Below are 24,540 nucleotides of genomic sequence, written 5' to 3'. Positions count from 1 at the left end.
CAAGTGCCAGCACAGAGAGAATGCTGGAAACTATAAAGTGATTAAGATATTGCTTATTTACAATTAAGCCTTGAGACTAGGCTAAGGATCAGATTCAGACATTTTATTTAGTCACATATCTTAGAAACTTAAATGCCTAGTAAGACAGACTTTGGCCTCAGCCCTAAGCTTCAGAGCACTTCAGGAAGACACCTCTATTCCTACCATGACAGGGTGCTGGGCAGGATGCCCTATAGCAGTGTGAGCTATAGGCTATGCCTGAAACACTGCCTCTCTCCAGCCATGAAGTTGCTGGCTCAAGCCTGAACATCAAAGATTTCTGTCCACTCTATATTCACAAAACCAGACTCTAGAGGATGCTGTTCACATGAAATCATAAAGCTTAAATCATCCACCACAAAAGTAAAAAAATCCCACCTGTAAGAAACGCTCCCCACCCCGTGAGATCCGAAATACACTGTTCCCCATTGGGCTTTAGGGCTGTAAGTAAGCTGCAAAAGGCCCACTCCCACCACCCTGAGGAGGGTGAAGATTCCGCTAATCACTACTGCTCTCAGTGTTTTGTCAGCCACAGCATTAGCAATATGCAGGCAAGATGATGAGTTAATATGTGACAGATTTTTTGGACATCTCTGGTCTCCTCTTTGGATCAAAGCACGCCTCAATAAGAGTATTTTCTCCTCCTCGACGTTGCAAGGCCAGTTCTTCAGCTGTACATCTCAGGTAAAGAAATAAAAGCCGGTGTAGCTACCTCCAGGTACACCCTCTGAAGGTGAACCCACACAGTAAATTCACTAATTTCCCCCATAGGGACAAAGCACAGAGTCATTTACAGAGCTGAACCAGTTCTCTGCCTCAGCCACAGCCAGTACCTCAGGCTATTTCAGAGCAAAGTGCTTCTCCATACAAAGATAAGAAACACATATACAGGCCGTTCTGTTCAGAAATCAGAGGAAGAGAGTGATGAAAGACAAAAATAAATTAAAACTTCCAGAGGAGAAAGACTTATTTCCCCATCAGTGACTACATATTAATATATACATAAAAGCAGACAACCAAAACTTAAGTATGTTAAGGACACAGACTGTTAAGAACCAGGCACAATTTCAGTAGACCAACATGAACCCCAAGAGAAGGTTTCTGGGATGCTCATCTCCCCGTTCTCCAAGTCTAACGGCACCAACCTCTCTCATTCCAAGCAGGCTGCCACCTCCCAGTGCCTCAGTTGTCCCATGGCTCCATTTGGGATCATACTATCTCTCATCTCCACTCTTCACGGAGGCGTTAAGAAGCATAATTAAAAATGCAAAGCACTTTGAGATGCTTGGCAGAAGCATGAAGGAGGGCTTGGAAAGAGTGCAACTCCAGAGCAGAAAGGAAATTCCTGCCTGCCCCCTGCAGCTAATCAGCTGCCAGACTGGAACAGGAGATTTAATCATGTCCATTAAATTTGCCTGCATCACCCACCACATTACTACTGTTGGGTGAAGTGATCCAACCACCTTGTTTACATTATGTTCGACTTACTGCCTTTACTGAGGCAAAGAAAACTGTAACGAGACTTACAGACTGACCTCCTGATTTAGGCTCCCAGGACATCAGCCTTGAAGTTTTTCCATTATTAGTAGAGTCATGCTAGGTCAGGAAACAGACAGAAAACCCCACAGCTTCTGAATATCAAAGAGCTGGCACAGCGGTTTCTAGTGAATCCTGAATTGGCAATTGTTGGAAGGCAGAAAAAGAAACACAACCCCTGGTAGGAACTAGACAGGAGTGAGGAGGATACCTGTGCCAGGGAAATATCAGAAAGTTTGGGGAGGAGGTGAATAGAACAGAGATTATCCACCAAACCATAGGCAGGGAGAACTGCAGTTCTGAGTGCCTAATTCGAGACACACAAAGGGACCCAGAGGGCATAGAGCTCAGCACTCTCCAAAAATAAATTGCTCTATTACTGTATCTCAGACTGAGGACCTGAAAGGTATTTTTCCTTTACACAGGTTTCATCCAAACTGCATCCCAGTAACACACTGATAGGCATTCAATGAAGAAAATGAAGCAAAAGGGACACAAAGACAATTTTTTAGCAGGTTTTGACTAGTCTTTCACTTTTTAGTCTTACTTTTCTTCATAAACATCTACTGTCACCTCCCAGCACTCATGACCATCTCCAGGGCACAACACAGGCTGAGTGAGCCTGCATCTTTCTTAGAAAATGTGACACCACCAGACACTTAAACATTTGAGTCAAGTAGGAGGAAGAAACATCATCTTTTCTACATTTAACACCATCTAAGCATGCCCAGGGAATTGAGCTATGACTTTTCCACCTTGGCATCTGTGCCACCACCATTCAAATGGTACCTACAGGACTAGGGGAAGAGTCAGGTAAAGCAAAACATTGTTAAATCAGTCAGCAACTGGTCAACAGCATCCCAAGGAAGAGCAGAAATGGAGAAGTATTAACAGGGAAGCATTCATAGAGACTATTTATTGTCACCTTACTGGAGTAGGGCTGTGCTCTCATCTCTTTGGGATAGCTGAGGAAGTAAGAAGACTATCAAGTAGTCATTTGGTGCCTTAAAACACAGATGGCTATGAGGACAGATTCCCAAAAGCAGGCATGTGCTTAACATCCGCGATTAGCACACCCTTTGGTACTTTCAAAAATCCTAAGAGGTGCTTGTCTTCACTTCAGCAACTAGATCAGTTTAAAACCCTGGAAGCAACTTTGTGCAACACAGGATGTCTACAGCATATAACCTTGGACTTTTCCATTTCAAGGGATCATTTTTCTCTGTGGACTCCATAAACATCTTGAGGACATTTTGCCAGGCAAGGTCCATCTTTGCAAAGAGTAAACAGAGAGATGGCATGCAGCAAGTCTGTTCTTTTTCTGGTTTATATGATGCTCAGCCAATACACAGCTTTCTTTTGATTTAGAAAGACCGTGAAATGGAAAGCCTTTCTCAAGTGTAAAACACCTCACAATTTCCAGTTAGCTCCTGTGTGGCAGCCAACTCGACAAGAAAGATTAAACATCTGGTTCCTTTGAAATGCCCTCCTTAAATTCTCCAGAGAGGAGTGCATCTGACACAAAGCATGGCATGATTTGAAGCAAGATGTCAAGAAAAGTTATTTATTATTAAAAGCAGCAGAAAAAAGTACCTGGGATTTTAGTCTTATCTCAGTATTAAGCACAGAAATCCTAGCAGGAAAGAGTTGGCACTTGGCCTGCTCCATTCAATCAAGCAGAGAAGTTAAAGCAACTCAGTCAGCAGAAGAAGTGATGTATGTGGACAAGAGGGGAAGAAAGAGGGATTCAATCAAAGTGTTAACACACCTCATAGTCAGGAGCCCTGCACCTAAAAATGCACAAGAGAAATGAGCTGGGATATTCTGGAAGAGAGGAAAAGAGTTGTTATAGGGACCTCTGGGGACTTTCAGTCATTCAGGGGGTAGCAGTCAGCCTTGAGATATGGATATTTATCCAAAAGATAAAATTCTACAGTAACTCGTGCTGGGCAGCTGAGCAGCACGAGCAGAGATGTAATTTTCCAATCGCAAGCCCTGCTCTGCCACCCACCCCGGGGTCTAACTGGGGAATCACCACACGGACTCCACGTCAGCCAGGACTTGATCTGGAGAGCAAAGTGTCACCATCACTGTGACACTCCATGAAGGCACCTGCAGAAGTTGGTTCTAGGCTATAAATCTGCAAGGCAGCTTTTGGAACAGCATTCCTCTGACATTACAGGTTTTCAAGTCCTTATATAATCCCTCTGTGTCTGCTTTAAAAGCAATGCTAGCTACCAGCTCCCACTGCTCATCTGTCTGAATCAATGTCATGCTAGCAATAATTTATACCAGTTCCCAAACCAAGACCTGCAATACCCATTTGCAATGAATTAATGGTACCAATCTCACAACAAAACCTCTCCTCTACTGCCTGGCACTTTCCCCCCTCCTCTCCTTCCCCCAGCAGGAACAGGGTAAAGGAAAATCAAGTGTGCTCTCATGGGCAGAAGAGATCCATCAGAGTCAGTACAAGCAACCAGCAGGACAGTGTGAAAAGGCACATGCTGGTGCTGCTGACAGTATCCTTATTTGTACTTGGTGGAGACTCCTTCTCCTGGGATTTTCACACAAGCACTCTCTTGTGTGGCCAGAAAACCGAAGGCTGATGAAAAGAAAAAGTTACTGTGTCTACAAGCAGCCACATTCTGAAATAACAGCGCTAAGAGAAGGAAAAGGCCAGCAGATACCTCACCTCTGTTCATCAAGAGCAGAGAATGACAGAATGGTTTGGAAGAGACCTTAAAAATTATCTAGTCACACCCCCCTGCCATGGGCAGGGACATCTTCCACTAGACCAGGTTGCTCCAAGCCCCATCCAACCTGGTCTTAAACACCTCCAGGGATGGGGCAGCCACATCTTCTCTGGGACAACTTGTTCCAGTGCCTCACCACCTCACAGTAAAGAATTTCTTCCTAATATCCAACCTAAAATACTCTTTTTCAGTTTAAAGCCATTCCCCCTTGTCCTATCGCTGCATGTCCTTGTAAACAATTCCTCTCCAGATTTCTTGTAGGTCCCCTTCAGGTCCTAAAAGGTCGTAATGAGATAATTTGCTGTGTTTTCTACTACGTTGATCTATCTAGTTTTAAACACTCCAATCCTGGGGATTCAACCAATTGCCACAACATATTATTTTCAGAGGAATATTGCTCTTTCTGAGGAATTCTTTTCAAATATCTTGCTGAGTGTTTTAATTTAAGGAAATATATTATTTCCCTAATCAAAACATTGGATGCTATAGCCCCCAAATTTTATGGGTGGGGAATTGGCTCAGGGACAGAGTTTTAAAAGGGTTTAAATATCAAAATTATTTGTCCCATCTCACAGAGGGAGTCTGTGCCAAATAAAGAAAACCAGCTGATGCTCGCTGTATTTCAGCCTTGTACTCAAAACCATTCCCTCTCTTCACTAATTTGATAATTTGGTGTTTCCTGATACTTGCTCAGTCCTAAACATGCTTAAAGACTTCCACTCCCAGGAAGAAATTATCCTATGACCTCCACCTTCACTATATATGCACATCAGTCAACTGGAGCGGATCAATGAAAGCTCAGGCAAGGGGGTTGTCATTCTCCAGTACTCTGCTGTATATTTTCCTGTGCATTTCCAGCCCATAAGGTTTGCTCTCAAAGCTCAGAATGGTTAAAGCAGATCTGCAGGACCTTCGGCAAATCCTCCTGAGCCTGCTTGAAGCAGAGTGCAATTTGAAAACATGACTCCCTCACCTAGGAAAATTACAATCAAGCCTTTTATCTGGGCAGGTTGGGGCCAGGAATATTTAAAATAATAATAAAAAAAAAATCCTCCTGTGAGTAAACACCCAGTATAAACTACTGCAGGTTTTTAGAGGGAGCAGCTCTGAAGGATTTTTGTTTGAGACTTGAAAATGCATGGCATCCAGCCTGTAATAGGATCATTCATGATTCTGAGTTATCACAAGAAAGTAATTCCTTTGCACACATGTATGGTATGTGGCTCTCTCAGATTGCAGAATTAAAAGTGTTTTATGTGCTGTAAAACCTAAATTCACTAAACACTCAGTCAACAATGCCTATTAAAATAATAGATTTTGGCTGTGCCAGACCATAAAATAACACAATACAATCACATAAGAAGACTCTGCACCTGGTGACAACACTAACATCACTGTGTAGCCAGAAACATGGGGGTGGGAGATGCTAATTTGACTAACAAAAGCAAACTGAGGCACAACCTACCCCCTTGGCTTTTTCCCAAGGGTCTCAGACATGGCCAAGGAACAAGCTGAAACCTTTTCCAGTTGCCCATGCCCTATGTAACTCAGTGCTGGATGAGCCCCTTTCAAGTGAATAAAGCACCTTCTGCATCACATTGAAAGAGGTTTTGCCTCTTCTTGTGTCACGTCAGACATCCAAAGTCTACCTTCAAGTCCTGATCTGACAGCAGACATTCTGACAAGGGGGCTTTTTTGGTCAGATATAAGTATAATCATTTGATAGGAGACGATCAGATCCTACAGCTCTTAAAATGTCTCCATGAACATCCCCACGGAAAAGGCTGAGTGCACCCAACATCACCTCTCTTCTTTGTCTGCAAAGCCATATCATATTTAGAGTAAATATATAGTACAATTTACACAAGAAGTGTAAAGGGTCCCAGGAGACAACAGGAGACATGAAAGGACTATGTGCAACAGGCCATAAGTCTGAAACTTGGGATTTGATCAACAAGCTGCCATGAAAAACCTTCATTTCTCAAAAAAAAAAAAAAAATAGAGCAGAGGCTCAACAATTGCAAGTGGTCCAGACTTCAGCTTCCAGCTTCCTTCAGTTATTTTTAAAAAGGCATTTTTTTCACCCAGTATCAATATAGTCTGCAATCCTGAAACCAAATGCAAAACCCAAGAGAAAGAGGGAGTTCCTCAGCCTCCTGCAGGCATGTTTTCCAGGCACAGTGGTTCCAAACCACCAATAACAAGGAAGTGACTCATACCAATTACAGTAAGTCCACTTCCAAGCACCATGCAGAAAGCAAGTGACACTGTCTGGGAAGAGAGCCCTGTCATAACCAAAGCCACCTACACCTCCCCAAGCCCACAGCCTGTGCCAGGGCCATCCTCCTTGCCCCTCCCTCCAGACACTGCCTGAAGCAGAAATCCATCTATTTTGCTGGTGATTTTGGGGCTGGTGGGGAAAAGTACAAGCTGGGACGCCTGACGCAACCCACGCAAACTCTGCCAAGACTCCTCCTCAGACAGCCCAGATGCTTTGCCCTTTACTGTATATCCTGACAGCAGTGAACTACAGAAATGTTGTGCAATAAGAATATAAATACAATACAGACAACCCTTTCTCTTGTTTGCTCTCCTCAGAAAAGGACATGCTTATCTTTTTCTCATGCAGCTACAACCAGAGAAGTGATTTCAGAAGTGGAAACGATTCCAGCCCAGAAACAAAGCCCACGCAACATGAATTAGCCCAGTCTCACCATTCCTCCCAGTGAAATCTCTTGCAGGTATATGGCCCAGTGATGTGAGAGGCTTTAGGAGATGAAGGAGATTTAGGAAACAGCGTACCTCCAACCAAGACTCCACAGGGCAGAGACAAACACGAGCACTGTTGCCTCCCAACCTCTCCCCCTCCTGCACAGGGCAGCAGGAGCACCTTCCCCTGACTCCTCTGATTTCTGCCTGCCCAGATATGCAATAAACTTATTAAAAGATCCAGTTTGCCTAATCTGGAAACTCAACCCAAGCATGCCCTGTAGGTACCTAGGGAAGAAGTCCTCCTTAAATAAGCTATGTTCCTAAGCTCCCTGTATCATCAACAGTGAAAGATGGGTGCCTTTGAAAGCCTCCAGGGGAGATTCTGTCTACTTAAATTTAGGAGCCTAATTAGGGATAGTTAATGAATCATAATGTTACCTTTGGATTTATTCTCCTGAGTGTATCTGAGTTGAAATCTTACAAAATGCCTCACATCTTTTACTCAGACATTTTTCTTCTATCTTGAACTTTCCAAATCAGGATTTGAAGCTATAAACACCCTAATTTCTACCCAATGATGCATGTGCTCGATCTATCCACAGGCAGTTTTCCTACTGCTTTCATAGCCTTGAAAGTCATTGTTCTTCTTTCATCGTCTTAAATGTAATAACAGAATATGAAGCATCTATTGCCAGCAACTCATAAATCTCCTGCTTGATGTGGCTTTTGGTCTCCAAAGGGCACATGGGAAAGCATCACATGCACCAGTCTGCTCCCTACATGTTCTACTTGGAAAGAAAAATGGATCAAAAGGAAGAAAGCCTTGTAAGAGATACCTGCAGATACAAAGAGTTACTTTCATCTGGCAGATTTCTGACTGCTCTCAAAGTCAGGAGAGTCTCCATTTTCACAAGACAGCTCATCTTGAGGAGGATGAGACTCAAGCTGAGTCTTGTCCAAATTCCAGCATGCTCAGTTACATCCCCCATGGGACCTTCTGCCAGCTGTAGCTGTAGGACCTCTCTGGCAGTACGGCTGCATCATTTCTCCATGAGGCTCAGAAGAATAAGATCAGTAAGGAAGTCAGGATCATTCTGCCAGTGTTCCCTATTCCCTGTATTTGGGCTGCATCTGTCACACACTTCCATTGGTACACACCAGTCCACTCGTGTATAGATTTCTTTGGCATTTATTGGATACTCATTTGTTGGTCTCTTCAGAGGAGACTTGTTACAGACTGTAATTTTATGCAGTGCTCTAAGTATACCCACTCGACTTTGGATCAAAACAGAGTAATGTTAAATTTCACACTCTGACACAATTCCTATTTCTTCTCATCATGTTCACTCATTTTAATCAAACATTTAACACTGCAAGATTTTATTATTTTATATTACTCAAAGTACAGAACTGTTGTGACTTATTTAGGCTATAGAGCTTGGCAGAAAGTCCTTTGTGCAGCTTATCTATTTTTCAGGAAAGTATGTGACATAATATGTGGCTCCCAGGAGGATGCCAACAGAGTAGCAAGTATTGTGTGTTCAAGTGTGGCTGATCCAGAGCCAGGGCATTGCTCATATGAGGAATTGCTCACCAGCAAGGGAGAGTCTCCAAGCTCAGGATGCCAACACATACCCAAGTGGTTCCAGCTCTGCAAGTTATCAGGAATCAGCTAAGTTACAGCAACCAATACCATAAAACTTGGGGCAGAAGATACTCCCTTAAATTTCAGTGAAGTATAGACAAGCACTGTCAGGGAGATCTACACACCCTTGGAGATCTTTATTACTACACATCCAGAGGTAGTGGTGGGTGAGAACTATATATCACTGTGAGACACTTAAATGAGAGCCTGGGCAAGGATATCCAAGACAAAGTAAGGAGAAAGGGGTGGAATAAAGGGTCAGAAGCTCTGAAGCACTCTAGAGCTGATGGGAAGCCAGGGCAGCCTCTACCAAGGACAGGAAAGGGATGGCAGGGAAGCCAAAGCTCCAACAGGAAAGGAAGGTACCAGGGAAAACAACACCTACAGCTACACTGTACTGCCTAAATATTTGAATAAAGCATAAGAAGCCTCATGCTTCATCATCTGAGCCAACAGCTAGCCTGATATGATCTAGCCATTATATTCCAAGAGTTAGGAATATCATTTCTCCTCTGAGACTACTGACCAAGACAGACACCTAGGGAATTTCCTGTGCCCATCTCTGTAGCAATATCACCCTTTCTGTAGTCCATAGACCACTGTGACCTGTGAGGCACCAGAAAAGTGATCCAGAAAAAAAACCCCTAATTCTAAGAAAAACTACAACCAGCATACCCCTGGATGTTCCCCCATGTTTTGTCTTGGTGTCTGCTGGCAGGCACAGCCAGGAGATTCTTCCCATCTGCTCTCCCTGCCTAATTAACATGTTTGTAATTACAGCAGTAAAACTATGCTCTGTACAAAAATATTTTCTTTTTATCTAAGTGCTACTTAACCAACAGTGTGTGCTAGTTCTTTACCAGTCCATCAGCTTTTCCTCTCTGCAATCAAACAGCAGAGAACTAGACAAGGGACTAGAATTTTTTCCCAAATATATAGGGGCGCCTTAATAGCAGGAGCTGAGGAATGTCATCAGAAAGCAGCTGGTAACCTCTGCCATTAAAGGCAGTAACTTTGTCTGGTCACACGGTTGACTTAGCGTGGCAATTCTCAGGATCCCATGAGATGCCCAAACTGGGAACCCTGCACAAGGAAAGGTTATCAATTACACTGGGGTAAATACTAGGAATGAACAAAACTGTGTAAGGCAGCTACAGTGTTAAATGCCCTTCAGTTATATACAGATGAATGCAGATCAGTATTTACTGAACAAAAACACAATTTATTTTGAGATCCAGAACTCAGTGTGGGGATCACTGGCTCCTCAGTGGTTCAGCACTTGGCTTATGGAAGCCAGGCTACACTAACAAACTTGAAATCCAAGGATCTGTGAACAAAGTGGCAAAACTGTTTTCAATATAAATCCTTCCATTCACATAGTCATAACCTGTGAGACATCCTCCTTTGGGATTGAGACTTCCTGAGCACAGTGGAAAGTTTGAGGAAAAACCCTATAGATGTTTTTTAATTATGAGAGTATTAAACCTCCCCTGTTTTTTCAAAGAAGTACATTTACAGGCAGAACCTCTCCAACACACAGCGTAAGCTTTAAATCATTTGGCTTGGAGACTGTGAAAAGTTCTTTGCATGGTTTATGTATTTTATTTTATTTATTTTTCTGATAGAAAAACACATAGCATGCATCATCTTGCTTCCATGCATATCCTGAGGGAGCAGTAAGGACTGTAAGCCCAAATCTTACTACAATTGCTACTGTGAGTAACTGCCAGTTTTGTGAAACAGCAAATTATAGTCACTTTCCTGACGCCACATAAAAGCAGATACACACCATGGAAAACAATGCCAGGGTTTTGTTATAGCCCAGCAAGGATGTTACCGAGCACCTACCCTACACTCTTATGCAACTTGCCCTGCAGCTACAGTCTGGGAGCACTGGAAAGAAACTGTGGGAATACGCAGTGCTGGATGCTTGTGGCAGCTTTCCAGTACTTAATAGTGGTTGGGGTTTTTTTCAAGAGAACACAAGTTTTTTAAAGCTAAGCGTTTGTTTCTATTAGGCTTCATGAAATGTTCAGCCAGGACATTTCATGCACACCAGTCTGTTCTTTTCCACCTTCACACGTGTTATTAAGATTCACTTCTATGAATATCTCCATCACAAATGAGACCTGAATTCATGCCACCTAATGGAAGGCATTTTACTGGGATGGGAGGTAGTTAATTTGTCCCTTCATCAATTATACAGGTAGGCTGACTAATCCCTCGGTTTAACCACTTCAGCTAAATACCTGCATTAGTATAAGTAAGGCTTTGCAAGACTGAGCTTCAAGCATGTAAATTATATATATGTATATATTCAGATGTAGGACATTGCTGGGCAAAAAGCTTATCTCATTTGTTCCAAATTTAACAGAGCTAAACAATCCTGAATCAAATTCTACCCACCAATTATTACATAAATTATTTCAGGACTACTTGGAACTCCCTCGAGTCCTCCCTAACAGACTGGCAGGTCTTTGATAGATCCTGACCACTTGTAATACCTGATTCACCAGGTTGCCACCCCAGCCAAGCCCCAGGGGTTCATTCTGGGAATGTCAGCAATTCCCTCTTTCTGGTGGCCTTTGCCAAGCACAGCCCAGTTTCTGCCTGTTTGGGTAGCAAGGCCCATCCACTGGCATCTCTCACATTTCAAAATTACTGAATTCAGCCACTTAAAAAGTGTAAATGGAGACACGTCTTAACCTTCCATGTGTTTGAAAGTGTTCGTTATCACATATTCCGTAGGAAATGCAGATTGCTAACTCATAGCCAAGGAATTCACTTCGTACTGTAGGACCTCTATTTTTAGGCTTCCTTTTTTAGGACTCAGAAAAAAATTGAAGATTTCAACACATACCTTTGCTGCTAGCAACTTGAACCCAGGGCAGATTCTTTATCTGGCATGCACTCAGCTTAAGTTGCCACTTCTTTCAAGTGGAATATAATGCTCTGTATTGGAGTATTTGTTCCCTCCACTGCATATCTTGAACCCACCAACCCTGGTATCTTATCAGATGAAAGGATTAATCCAACACAAAGAGGCTGTGAACATCTTTTGAACAAGTAAACCTTTAACAAACAAATTTCCTGAAGGGGATATAGGCAGGGATGGTTTATGAGACCGTGTAAACAGCAAAGAAACTCATAAACGCAATCCTTCAAAGCACTTCTGTCCCATGCTGGGATAAGCCTTGTTCATACCAGAAGAGCCACTGCCCATCTCCATAAAGACACATTCTTCAGAATTTGCTCACCTCACAAATAAGACTTGCCAGTCCTCCAAAGGAAAATTAATCCCTATCAATGCAACTGCACAGGATAAAATCTACCTCACAACCTGCTCAGGTTATAGGGACAAGATGTAATTAATTGCAATTCCAATAACCATCCATGTTACTTAAAAACTGAAGTAATCCACCTTAATTACCCCAACTCTAATAACTGCATGGAATCATAACAGCTAGAGGAGAAAAATAGTTGTTAACTTGTTGACTGCCAGATGCAGACTGCTGATAGGAGATATATCAGATATTGAAGTATTAAAACCGACCTCAGCCTGGCAGGAGAAGGCTGTGATTCATGACCATAACTCCTGGGTACAGGGGGAGTACAAACAAGTAATTGAACAAAGATCAAAGCATTAGCTTTATTAGTGGAATAAGACAGATTAATCTCATTTACTCTCAGGTAAACCTCCTTCCTAACTTTCTCCCAGTTCAGCAAGAACTTCAAGTCCCATGTAGAAATCTGTTATATCGACCCTTTGTTTACACCTCTACCATTACATTAAAATCAATGTTACAGTGGAGGGTGAAAACTGGATCACTGCTCTGTCTAGTCAGAGCTTTCCATGTTTGTTGTTTCAGACTTTTTTCTGTGAAAAATAAAGAACCTATCTGAAAAAAATATGTATTTAAGAAAAAGTCTTGCTTGAAAGCTATTTTCTTCACCCTTGAGCAAATTATTCACTTTCAATTACGTTCCAGGTAATGGAAAGTCTAAGACAAACAGAGTTCAAAGTAAGGCCCACTGTGAAAGAGGCACACTAATTACAAACACAGTATGTAGAAGAAATGGCATTTTTGTGCTTGTACAGCAGTTGGTGCAAAGGACTGCCCAGTTTCCCAACAGCAACGTAAACTTTGGAGGCACCTACATATTGATTTGCAGCCAAGTTTCACAGAGCTGGAAATCAAACCCCATCAGCAATCTGGTCTCCCTATAGGAGGCTGACAAAAGGAGTGAAATGGCTGGGACATCATTCAAACTCAGGCATCTAATGGTATGAGTGGTAACTCTGATATCTCACTTGTTTCCCAGGCTCTTTCAAGGGGAATCACAGGAGTTTGCAGAGCAGGGTCTTGCACCAGCCCTCATGCAGCTTGTACCACACTGTAAATCTGCTGTCACAGGACTGAAATGACAGAGGTAACACGAACAGTCAGATTGACTCTTCGTATAATCATAGAATAGCTTGGGTTGGAAGGGACCTTTAAAGGTCATCTAATGCAAACCCCTGCAATGAGCAGGGATATCAACCAGGCCTCGAAGTCTGAGACCCAGCCTACCTCCTTCCCTGCAGGCCAAGCAGGCAATGAAGTGGCTGGTGCTGACTGCTATGCATGAAGACAATGTCCACCCTCAGATTTTGTATTTCTGCTGATAGTCTTCAGAGGCAGAAAGGATTCTTCTTCCTCAGTGGGGTCTTGATGTCACCTGAGGATGTTTTGTTTTGTTTTGACCTTTCTGAAAGGTCAGAGACTAAATATATAGTATCTACAGCTATCTGCAGGCAACAAGCACCTGGCTGTAGAGGAAGAGGGATGCTGTGATCTGGAAAGGACCCCACACGTAGGAAGGATGACCCTATCCTCATCAGCAGACTCTGACCTTCAAGCAGTGGGTGCCTGAAGTGATCACACAATCATGGAACGATCGAGTTTGGAAGAGACTTTCAAGATCAACTTGTCCGACCATCAACCCAGTGCCACCATAATCACCCTAAAACCATATCCTCAAGTGCCACATCCAGACACCTCTCAAATGCTTCCACAGACAGTGATTCCACCACCTCCTCCGTGGCAACTTATTCTAATGCCTGACAACTCCTGCAGTAGAAAAAAATTCTTCTAATATCTAATCTGAACCTCCCCTGGCACAACTTAGGGCCATTTCCTCTCATCCTTTCACTTGAGACATGGCAGAAAAGACTGGCCCCCACCTCTCTTCAACCTCCTTACAGGTAGTTGTAGAAAGCAATGAGGTTCACCCTAAGCCTCCTCTTTTTCTGACTGAACACACCTCCAGCTTCTTCAGCTGCCTCTCATAAGACATGTTTTCTAGACCCTTCACCAGTTTCATTGCCCTAAACAACGAGGAAACCTGGGAAAGGAAATGTGTGTGGTCCTTCCAGTGTTCTGTTTAGACCTGTGAAGATTTTGTGATAGATAAAATAAAGATCATCTGATCCTTGAAACTGTTTACAGAAATATATTACAAAAGAGACATTAACCTTCACTCTTACACGTTCTTAGACATAAACTGTGGTTACTGTGATGCAAGAAAATTAAACACACCATTCACCTGATACAGTGTGACCTTCACGTCATTAAACTCTCTTCATGTTCAAAACAAGGTGACTCCATCCAAAATGCCTGCTGGGAATAGGATGTGGTACATGCTAACTTCTAAGCCATGTCCGGACCATGCAACATCAAATGTCATTTCTATAATTTGGCAGGAGGGTGCATAGAGTTCCAGTGTCATAGGATCATAGAATTATGAAATCCTACAACGGCTTGGGTTTTAAAATCATCTAGTTCCAAGCCCCCTGCCACAGGCAGTGATGCCACCCACTAGATCAGGTTGGCCAGGCAACCTCCAACCCGGCCAAGGTGTCAAGAGCTCCTGGGGTTGACTCTATTTTGTTCGTCAGTACAGACGTGTTCAGTGAAGCCCAGAGGTCAAACAGAAGACTAAGCAGCTGTCCAAGCTTGGGAGGTCACCACTGCTCCTCAGGGCTCAAAACATGTGGGAAATCAAATCACAGGTCTGTGGCAGCAGAACAGACATGGGACCTGATATGTGTCAGGCCAAGCATAGAGTTGGAGTTTCAGGCTGTCCACAGCAAAGAAAGCTGGAATAGCCCTGTGGGACTGTACCCAGAGACAGGGCCGTGACACACATTCAGCTCAGGAATGTTATCAGCTGTGTTATCTGAATAGACAGCCCTTTAGAAACACTGAATGCTGAAATGCTCCACAGGCAAAGAAGATGGCTGAAAAAATTTGTGTGGACTCCCCTGAATTGTCCATGCACACATGCTCCAGCCATGTCTGTGACAAAGAATTGATTTACACAGAGGTACCTGCTCCAACTGCCCATCTGTGCTGCACCATCTGCCCTCTTGGAGCAGTACACATCCCTTTGACTTGTCAGAGCTACACAGAGAGCAGCATTCAAAGTCGTCCGAGAATGAAGACACTGAACTGAGCCAGCCCAAGCTGAACACTGTTATCAAACTACTTTACAGTGTAGAGCTGCTACTGCCCAGAAACAGGAAGGACATGCATTACCATGTCTTTCCCTAATGTCCTCCTTTCCCTTTAAATACAAAAAACACAAAGGTTGTGTTAGAGAGTCCAGCAGGCTCACGCGATTGCGAAAGGATATTATACTGGGCACCTCATCCATCAAGGACACCAGCAGGGTTTAAGTGAAAGATTGTGGGATAAAATAGTCTCCTGGGTCAAATTCAAGCCATAAATGTTGTTCCTCTTTATGTCAAAGGGAAGGCTTTGACTTTTAATCTTTCCATATTTCAATTAAATGATGCAAATGACAGATAGCTAAATTAGATGATAGAAGCACAGCTAAACCGCCCCCGTGTTCTTGGGTTCCTAAGATTTCTCTTTTAAATACCATTACAACCACTCTGTGAAACTACAGTGGAACTTATTCTTAAGCCATGCTTGTATCAATCCTTTGATTTAACAAGCTACCCCAAGACTGTTTCCCATCAGTGCTTTTCTCCAGTTATGGCTATGGTAGAACCAGCTGTAGAGATAAAAGACAACTTCCTATGTTCATGCTCTCATCCCCCAGCCATTCCCATCTAGACAAGGCTTTAAAGTCACACTTGGACACAACTAATCATGATTGCATTTTCCTCTCAATTTGACTGAGTGAAAACAGAAGTCCATTTTCTGGCGGATCTCCCTCAGACCAACATCTCCAGCTCTTTAAAGAAGAGTGCCTTACCTAAAGAAGGTAGATTTAGATTGAGTATTAGGAAGAAATTATTTACTGTGAGGGTGGTGAGGCACTGGCACAGGTTCCCCACAGAAGTTGTTGACACCCCCTCCTTAGAGGGCTCTGCAGAGGGACCTGGACAGACTGGAGAGTTGGGCTGATTCCATCAGGATGAGGTTCAACAAGGCCAAGTGCCGGGTCCTCTACTTTGGCCACAACAACCCCTGCAGCGCTACAGGCTGGGCACAGAGGGGTTGGAGAGAAGCCAGACAGAGAGGGACCTGGGGGTTTGGATTGACAGGAAGCTGAACATGAGCCAGCAGTGTGCCCAGGTGGCCAAGAGGGCCAATGGCATCCTGGCCTCTATCAGGAACAGTGTGGCCAACAGGTCCAAGGAAGTGATTCCTGTAAGGCCACACCTGGAGTGCTGTGTCCAGTTCCGGGCCCCTCAGTTCAGGAAGGATATTGAGGTGCTGGAGCAGGTCCAGAGAAGAACAACAAGGCTGGTGAAGGGACTCGAGCACAAGTCCTGTGAGGAGAGGCTGAGGGAGCTGGGGATGTTCAGCCTGGAGAAAAGGAGGCTCAGGGGAGACCTCATCACTCTCAACAACTACCTGAAAGGAGGTTGTAGCCAGGTGGGGGTTGGTCTCTTCTCCCAGGCAACTATCAGCAAGACAAGAGGGCATGGTCTCACGCTGTGCCAGGGGAGCTGTAGGTTAGATATTAGGAAGAATTTCTTTATAGAGAGGGTAATCAGACATTGGAATGGGCTGCCCAGGGAAGTGGTGGATTCACCGTCCCTGGAGGTTTTTAAGATGAGACTGGATGCGGCACTTAGTGCCATGGTCTAGCAACCACTGGTGTTGGATCAAGGGTTGGACTTGATGATCTCGGAGGGCCTTTCCAACCCAGCTGATTCTATGATTCTATAATGGGAATTCTTGGAATGGGCTTCGAGAAACCCCATCTAGTGGAAGGTGTTCCTGCCCACAGCAGCAGGGTGGAACTAGATGATCTTTAAAGTCCCTTCCAAACCCATCCATTCTATGATTCTATAATGCTATGAACTCTTGCAGGAATGTTTTGCATTTACTTATTTTCTTGTACTTCTATTAGTACTTATCAGTGGTTTCCTGGCAGGGAAGACCTTAATTGCACTATCAGAAAAAACAACAGAGGAAACAGTCACAGAAGTAAAGTCACATCAGCACTAAGCATGTGGAGCAGAGATACAACTCTGGCAAGATGATCACCCACAGACATGACAAACTGCATCTGCCCACTTCCACAACAGTCAAAAAGTATAAGCACTCCAACTCTCTTGAGACAGAAATATTCCACCCAACCTAAATACAAGGTACACCTTGTGGTAAGGTACACCTTACCACATCTGTGCTCCCAGGTCTGACTCCAACTCTGGAGAGCACAACCTCATCCTAGAACTAATTATTAATGGAAGTCTTGTCCCAGAACACCTTGGTACAGAGTTTAATGGGACGTCTTACACTGGCTTCTGCTAGTGCTGGCACATGCACACAGATTGACACAAGCCACCATGAAAGATGGACTGTCAGGAGAGGGATTAAAAGCTGGCTGTGCCAGTAGATGCAGCCTTCTTCTCCTTTGTTCTGTGCTCCAGCTTTAACACTAATTGCAGAAAAGAGTTGTAAAAATGCTGCCGATAAATGTGGGCCTTAATCAAACAAAGCACTCATAATTATTTTATTAGGAATCATTTTCTTTTTACAAATATAGATTAAATTTAAAACAGTTGTGCCCTTGTGCATTCATTGTGCAGAAGTAACCACTGTGGAATTTGAACAGAGTTAGTTGAGGTTTCTGATTGCCAGGCCAGCATGAACCAGATCACGTCTTGGCCTCTTGGGAGGAATGTCTGGACACAGGAATTACTCTTTTCCCTGTGTGGACACAGCCAGTCAGCTGGCCATGTAAAAGGCACCAACAGATTGGTATTCAACCACTACACAGATGTCAGTCAAAAATATATAAAAAAGGCAAAAGATTATGTCTGAGTGATGAATTAGATGAAATGAATGTGCTACCCTTGTTCCAGGAGTCAGTAGGAAAAGTCATAATTACAAACAGTGCTAATGGGAAGACTTGTTGGCTGTCATGGTTTACATGCTAAAATCATAATCAATGTCCCCTATACCCTGGGACAGCATGACTCTCATATGCAGAGATGGTCCTTCCAAAACAAGCTCATGACAGGCAGGTGATGTGTGAAGCTTTCATGTCTGAGACTGCCTCATTTCTGCAAATAACCAGAGCACATCCACCCCAGGCTACAGGGCTGTCAGTGACCATAAAAAAACAAAGTAAATTTGATTTGCATTTTAGATTCAAATATTCCAGTGCCATACAAGCACTACCATCAAAACTTATGTGACTCTTGGGGATGGTCCTGTGCAGGGTCAGGAGTTGTACTTGATGATCCTTGTGGGTTCCTTCCAACTCAGCATATTCTGCGATCCTGTGATTGAATGAAAGCATTCTTTTGTCAAGGAGAAAACATTTCCTTTTAAAGTCTTCAATCAGACTTGGTCCATAGCTGACAATTACCAACTGCTTATGCTCAAAAATGAACCCAATCAAAACGTTTCCCCAAAGAGAACCATGCATTAAGTCCATGGGCACCAGGTCTCAAAGGTGCACTGGCTCACACCACAAGCACTGTCAGCTCTCAGAGTAACCACAATACAAGGGAAAATGGGGTTAGACCTGGCACCAAGCCTGTCTGGGTGCTCCCAGTTGAGTGGCTGGATACCCGGTTAAAGCATGGGGAGCACAGCATGGAGCTTTTGACATGAGTTTAGAAGAAGGTTTGAACCCCAGATTTCTACTCTGAGTCATTAATTGCTGCATCAGTACAGGCTTCAGCTGCGTGACAGACTGTTCCCCCAGGATGGAACTCCAGAGCATCCTGTGGAGCAATGCTGCGTGGTCCTCCCAGCCCTGGTGGGCTGGCACTCCTACTGTAGGTCCACAAGCTACACCCCCTTGTAAACTGAGGAGGCCCAGGGCATTGGTCCAAGCACTAGCAGATGATCATTTGTACTCTTTAAATGTTCACACAGTGTTCGACAGAAACTTGGCCCATGCCAGCTAGAGCTCTCCCCAGTCACAGCTGGCCACAGACTGGATCATTGCCCTTGGTAGTTGGGGTACGTGTGACTGCCCTGTTTTGAAGGAAAAACATCTAGCTAGATGCAAATCCTATTACACCACTCATCCCCAGGATAGCATAAGACATGCTTTGGCATGTCTTATTTCACAGGAGAGGTGCAGTCCCTGTGCTCTGAACAATGCTTTTTCATCATCATTCATTAACACCCTAACTCAAGGAGTTTTAGTAAGGAGTAAGACCCCCAGCACACATGCTCATACCTTCCCATTTGCACAAGAGAGAGCAAGCCAGAGTCTGAGCTGATTTAAATTGTCCTGAGAAATCTGGCTGGGAGTCCTGTGCTATAGAGTGAAGCCAGCTGGAAAGTACAGCTCTCCACTGCACGCTCTGCGTACCCAGCCAAAAATCACATGTGGGTAGCGTCACCAAAAACCAAACACCTTCTCCTGTCCTGCCTCAAGTTCTGTGTGAAAACAAACGTCCGCCTTCACAGTTGGAAAACTCATATTTCAACATAGTTTTGTGCTTCAGGAAAAAACATCCCAAAGTGAAAGAGCACCATTAGCTTTGGCACTGCTGAAGAGAAGTCCAAGGAGAGTTTGACTGGCAAATAGTCAGAGGAGAAGCACAGCAGATCCTGGCCCTCTGAACAACACACTCTGTAGTTTAGGCAAGTCACTAATTCAACCTGAGGCAACTGCAAAATGAAGTTGAGTGTCACACAAAAATAGGGCTGGAAATTACCCCACAATAACCATTCGGACTGTTCTAGAATATCTTTCTTTTCACCACTATAACATTTTTTTGAATATAGAGCTTGAAATTCCTCTGCTACAATTTATGTTCTTATCCTCTCCAGCAAGGTGACCAACAGGCAGTCCTCCCCATCTCTGCCAGAGTCTTTTGTGTATCTGAAAACTACTAACCTACTCTCTTCCCAGACTTTTGGGCTAAAAGACTACAAATTAGGATTCATATTACAATTGTACCCAAAGGCAAAAACAAGGCTGAGGTCCTCCCTAGAACCACATAAACACAGTTTAAGAGGTCCCTGTTCCAAAATGTTTATAGTCAACACAGAAAGTAAAGGGAAGATGAAAGTGAAAAGGTCAAAGAAATATATTATTCCTATTTTAAAGGTAGGAACTTGGTGCAGAGAGACGTGTTTAGTCTTTTCAAGAACTCCCACAGCTGCAAAGGAGTTTACAGAGGGCTTAGTACCTAACAAAATTATTGCATTTGAAAATATGGTTATTTCTGCTTCTACTGAGCTGCTAGATAAACTATTTTGAAATACAACCTGAAGACGTATGGATGTTTGTGACAGATCTGGGAAACACAAACCAGATCCTCCAAGTGCCCCTCCAAAGCCCTAATCTCAAAACCATCCTTCCTTGTGGGAGAAGCAGTGATGATTAATTACATTTTTTAAAGCTCTCCAAAATTCGTATTTTTTCTACAGGAGCTTGAGACAAAATGATCATAACTTACTTGAAGCACTTACATGCATCCTCCCTTGCAATGCAAACTATAACAATGAATACAAGTTGAAAGGATTCTTCACATCAAATTTACTGTACATGCAAATTTCTTTCAGACAGAACCATTAATAACTACTTGAATGGTCAAATTTAGGATTTTCTAAAAATGCCTTCTCAGTTTGTATGTGCATTCCTTATCATCCATCTGTTTCACTGAGCAATTATTCACCAATTTAATTCATTCTTTTTGACATTAGCACACACACAAATTCCCTGCTTGTTGCAACATTTTACATGTCCCACACTGCCATGGTTTCAAATTCAAATAAATCCCACAGTAGAGGTGAGCATAATTCCAGCATATCTACAGAATAACAGACAGTTTATGCCAATCTGGAGGACTACAATTTAGGAATTATGAGACCTAGACTATATTGTAACAAATGCAAAGTTAATGCTAATGAACAAAAAAAAAAACCACCAAGGGAACAGAACATTTCTAAATAAATATAAACACTACATAGTTGATTTTGTGTAGGGGTAGAAAGTTGCACGTGAGGATGGAGTTAGACAAACAATTTGACAAAAAAAAATCTGGTCCTAAAAGAACCTCAGGGGAAGCAATAAATCTTGGAATTGTTCAGATATAAAACATATCCTCCAAATAGAAAATCTGTTGCTGGTCGTTGGCCCCAGAGTGTTCTTGGGTTGATGACCTCAGTCTGCTTGTGCCCACGTAACTATGGCAGCAAACCATCACTCAGCACAGCAACAGGGTAGGAGTCAAGTCGAATCCTATCTAAAGGATGGAGCTTTTCTTCACTGAAGGGGTGTTCTGGCATTGGAACATGCTGTCCAGGGAGATGGTGAAATCCCCATCCCTGTAAGTGTTGAAAAAGGTGTGGATGTGACACTCAGAGGTACAGTTCAGTGGTGAACACAACAGTTCTGGCTTAACAGCTGGACTCTATCTCAGAGGCCTTTTCCAACCTTAACCATTTTATGATTCTATGATTCTATATATTGGGAGCAGCAGCACTAGAAAGAAACAGAGAGAGGTCAGAGTAGATAAAGACTACACAGTGCAACACTCTGTACGTTTCTTGACATAAAAGAAAGGAAGGGCATGTTACTTCTCCTACATGGAATGGGTGAGACTGAAACTGGAACATCATGTATAATTCTTTCAGTCCATTTGTTTTTACTCGGCAAAAAGATGAATGAAGACAGAGGTGAGTTTGTGGTGTGATTCAAGACCTAAAAAAATGCTTTAGGCTGGAAAATGGAAAGAGCATGATGTTTAGTGATGAACACAGAATCTGTGAAAGATGACTGGCCTTGATGTATGATGAGAAGGAAACTGCCAGCTTCCAATGAACAGTTCAGTCTAGCAAGAGTCATAATACACATCCCAAAGTATAGAAACAGTTCAGGTCTTAAACAGTCAGGATCACTAACCTTTACTATCACTGCCACAGGTATCTTGTCCAAATCAGTTCTAAACCCCTAGATGGGACGTGCTTATTGTACTGAGCTTATTATAAAAGTAAATGGATAAGATGTAATAACATGTATTAGATCATGTTGGATGATCCCACAGTCTCTTCTGGCTTTTAAACTCCACAAATGAGCCTATGACCTTTGTAAAGAACGGGTTGTACTAGAGAAGATATTTAAATGTATGTACAATGAGTTTCCCATTATGCTAAAGCATGAATCTTCAACTCTGCTTCTAAGATCACTTAACCTCATGTTTTTCCAAACATGGCTTACACTCCCATACTATCAGCTTCTTCATTGCCATTACGATTTATATGCACATGAAGGTAATGTTTCCTGTGATCTCAGCACCATAAGACTCCTTTCTTTTCTGCCAAAATTGTCTGGTGCCCTCCCCAGCTCTTCCCCATGTACTCATGCAGCTAACACTCTTCCCTCTCCTGTTCCCCCTAACTGGTGTCTCTCTTGCTGTTCCACCCTGCTGTCTCTAAGGAATTCCCTAAATGAGACATCACTTCTTAAGCTCTCTGTCTTACTTTAGGCCAGTCCTCTAGGAGCCAAATTTCTCCCAGTACACAGACAGATGAGTCTTCCCTAGCTCTTAATCCTCTCTCTCTTCCCATTCCAGACCTTGCATTCCAACACAGACAATTTAAGGTACTTTGCACAAGTTATGCTGTATCCATATCTATGTGCACAGTAGTGGCTGAAGATGACTATACAGTAAGGGGTCTTAATCCAAAGCTCTTTAATTGTGGTTCAAATAGTCTAATTTAAAACCAGACTGGGCCAAAGCTAAAGGCTGAGATTTTCAGTAAGCAGAGAGAAAGGCTATATACACCATCTCAGCATTTGTCCCGTTTCCCAATATCCTATATGCTGCCTGTTGCAAAGCCACAAGCAACCCAATCTGCCCTCATAGCCGATCCAGCTTTGAGCAAGAGGTAGGACCAAAGCCCTTCAGAGCTCCCTCCCAACCTGACTTACTGTATGCCAAATGATACTATGATCCTATTTCATTGCCTATTTGTGATGGAGTGCTGCCTGAAGCCACTTGCAAGAATTAGGGTTTATTTTACCTGGTTTGGCTCTGGGTGTGCTCCTGCTCTCAACACTGTAGATCACATGCTTGGAGGGGAAAAAGTAAATGAGAAAAAAGGTAGGCAGTTTCACCTGACCATACATAGTATACTAAGCAGGCAATGGAGTCTTTTACACTTAAACCTCTCTCTAAGATGAGCTAAGGAGACCCTTCAGCCTAAATAAATGCATTTTGCATGTGTTTATTTCAAGTTGATGCTCTTTTCTCACATTCCTGTCTTCGGAAGCCCACTTAAAACCTTGCTGTGCCTGTATTTGTCTCATGGAGACAACATGCCAGTTACCGTGTCTTACCCTGCCGCCTTTGAAAACCCAAACGCAGCCCCACTGACGCCAAGCCCCTCTTTGTTTGCTGCCTCTTTGTTTTCCTTCACTCTCGCTTGCACTTGCAAAGCGAGTCGTTAATGGCAATCACATGTGCACCCCAGCACAGCCCTGCCTGGGATTTATCACCCGCCACTTCCTGGCACACCAGGCAGCCCCACATCTGGTTGTGACTAGTGCCCCGCTTTGGCTCGAGGTTCCTTTCCTCCCACAGCGTCTGAAAGCACTGAGACCCAGCAACGATAGAGGGGGCAAACCAGCCCACGCTGTGCTGGAGCAGGGCTTGAGTCTTCCCAAAAGCAAGTGGGGAGCAACTTTCAGCATCGTGCATCTACGAAACACAGTCTGTTTAATTCTATCTTTATATGACCACACACCCCTCTATGTCCCGTTGACACCCAAGATGAGGTTTGCAAAACACTCAGAAATGGCTTGTTAAAGAAAACTTATTCTCTTCACCTTCAACAATTTGAGGAGCTTCCCAGTCTGCTTTCACAGCATGCAGATGGCTTGAAAATAGCAACTTATGTGGTAGAGGGTTAGGTCAGGGTTAGATCATTCTCACTGCCCAACTCAGACATCCTAATTATCATGAAATCTAAATCCAAGATGATGATGAGCAATTCAGAAAACTGCCAGAGGGTCAGAGCTTGGCTCATAACATCGTCTACAGAGAAAAATAATGACTGATTCTATGCTGGAAACCTGTAACAGACACACCTCATAACTACCAATCAATCAGAAGTCTGAAAAAAAAAAAATCAATCTTTAATCAACATCAGGAAGCTGGTGAATCTTGAGTTGGATCAGTTCCTATAGGAGCTTCTAAGGACATTTCAGAAGGTTTGTCTAATAGACAATGATCGAAGTGGGGACTTCAGAGACCTGCGAATTTTTAGAAGCATCATCTGGAAAAAAAACCAAATACCCCAATACAGTTCTACTCTGTTCCATTAGGTAATTCCCATGGGAGTTTGTACGCCTCATTAAAGGTGCTGGTGTGACACAACAGGTGCTGGTACACAGGTCCTTTTCAGGACCACT

At 43.3% G+C, this 24,540-nt stretch overlaps 1 protein-coding gene across 4 annotated transcripts in view; it reads right to left on the bottom strand.

Moving 5' to 3' along the window:
* Positions 1–24,540, bottom strand: part of EVA1A (eva-1 homolog A, regulator of programmed cell death) — a 162,716-nt gene that overhangs the window by 12,761 nt on the left and 125,415 nt on the right. The gene's annotated exons all lie outside the window — the stretch shown is intronic.

The sequence above is a fragment of the Chiroxiphia lanceolata genome, chromosome 3, assembly GCF_009829145.1.
Source record: "Chiroxiphia lanceolata isolate bChiLan1 chromosome 3, bChiLan1.pri, whole genome shotgun sequence".
Taxonomy (NCBI): Eukaryota; Metazoa; Chordata; class Aves; order Passeriformes; family Pipridae; genus Chiroxiphia; species Chiroxiphia lanceolata.
This window is presented reverse-complemented; position numbering and strand designations above follow the sequence as displayed.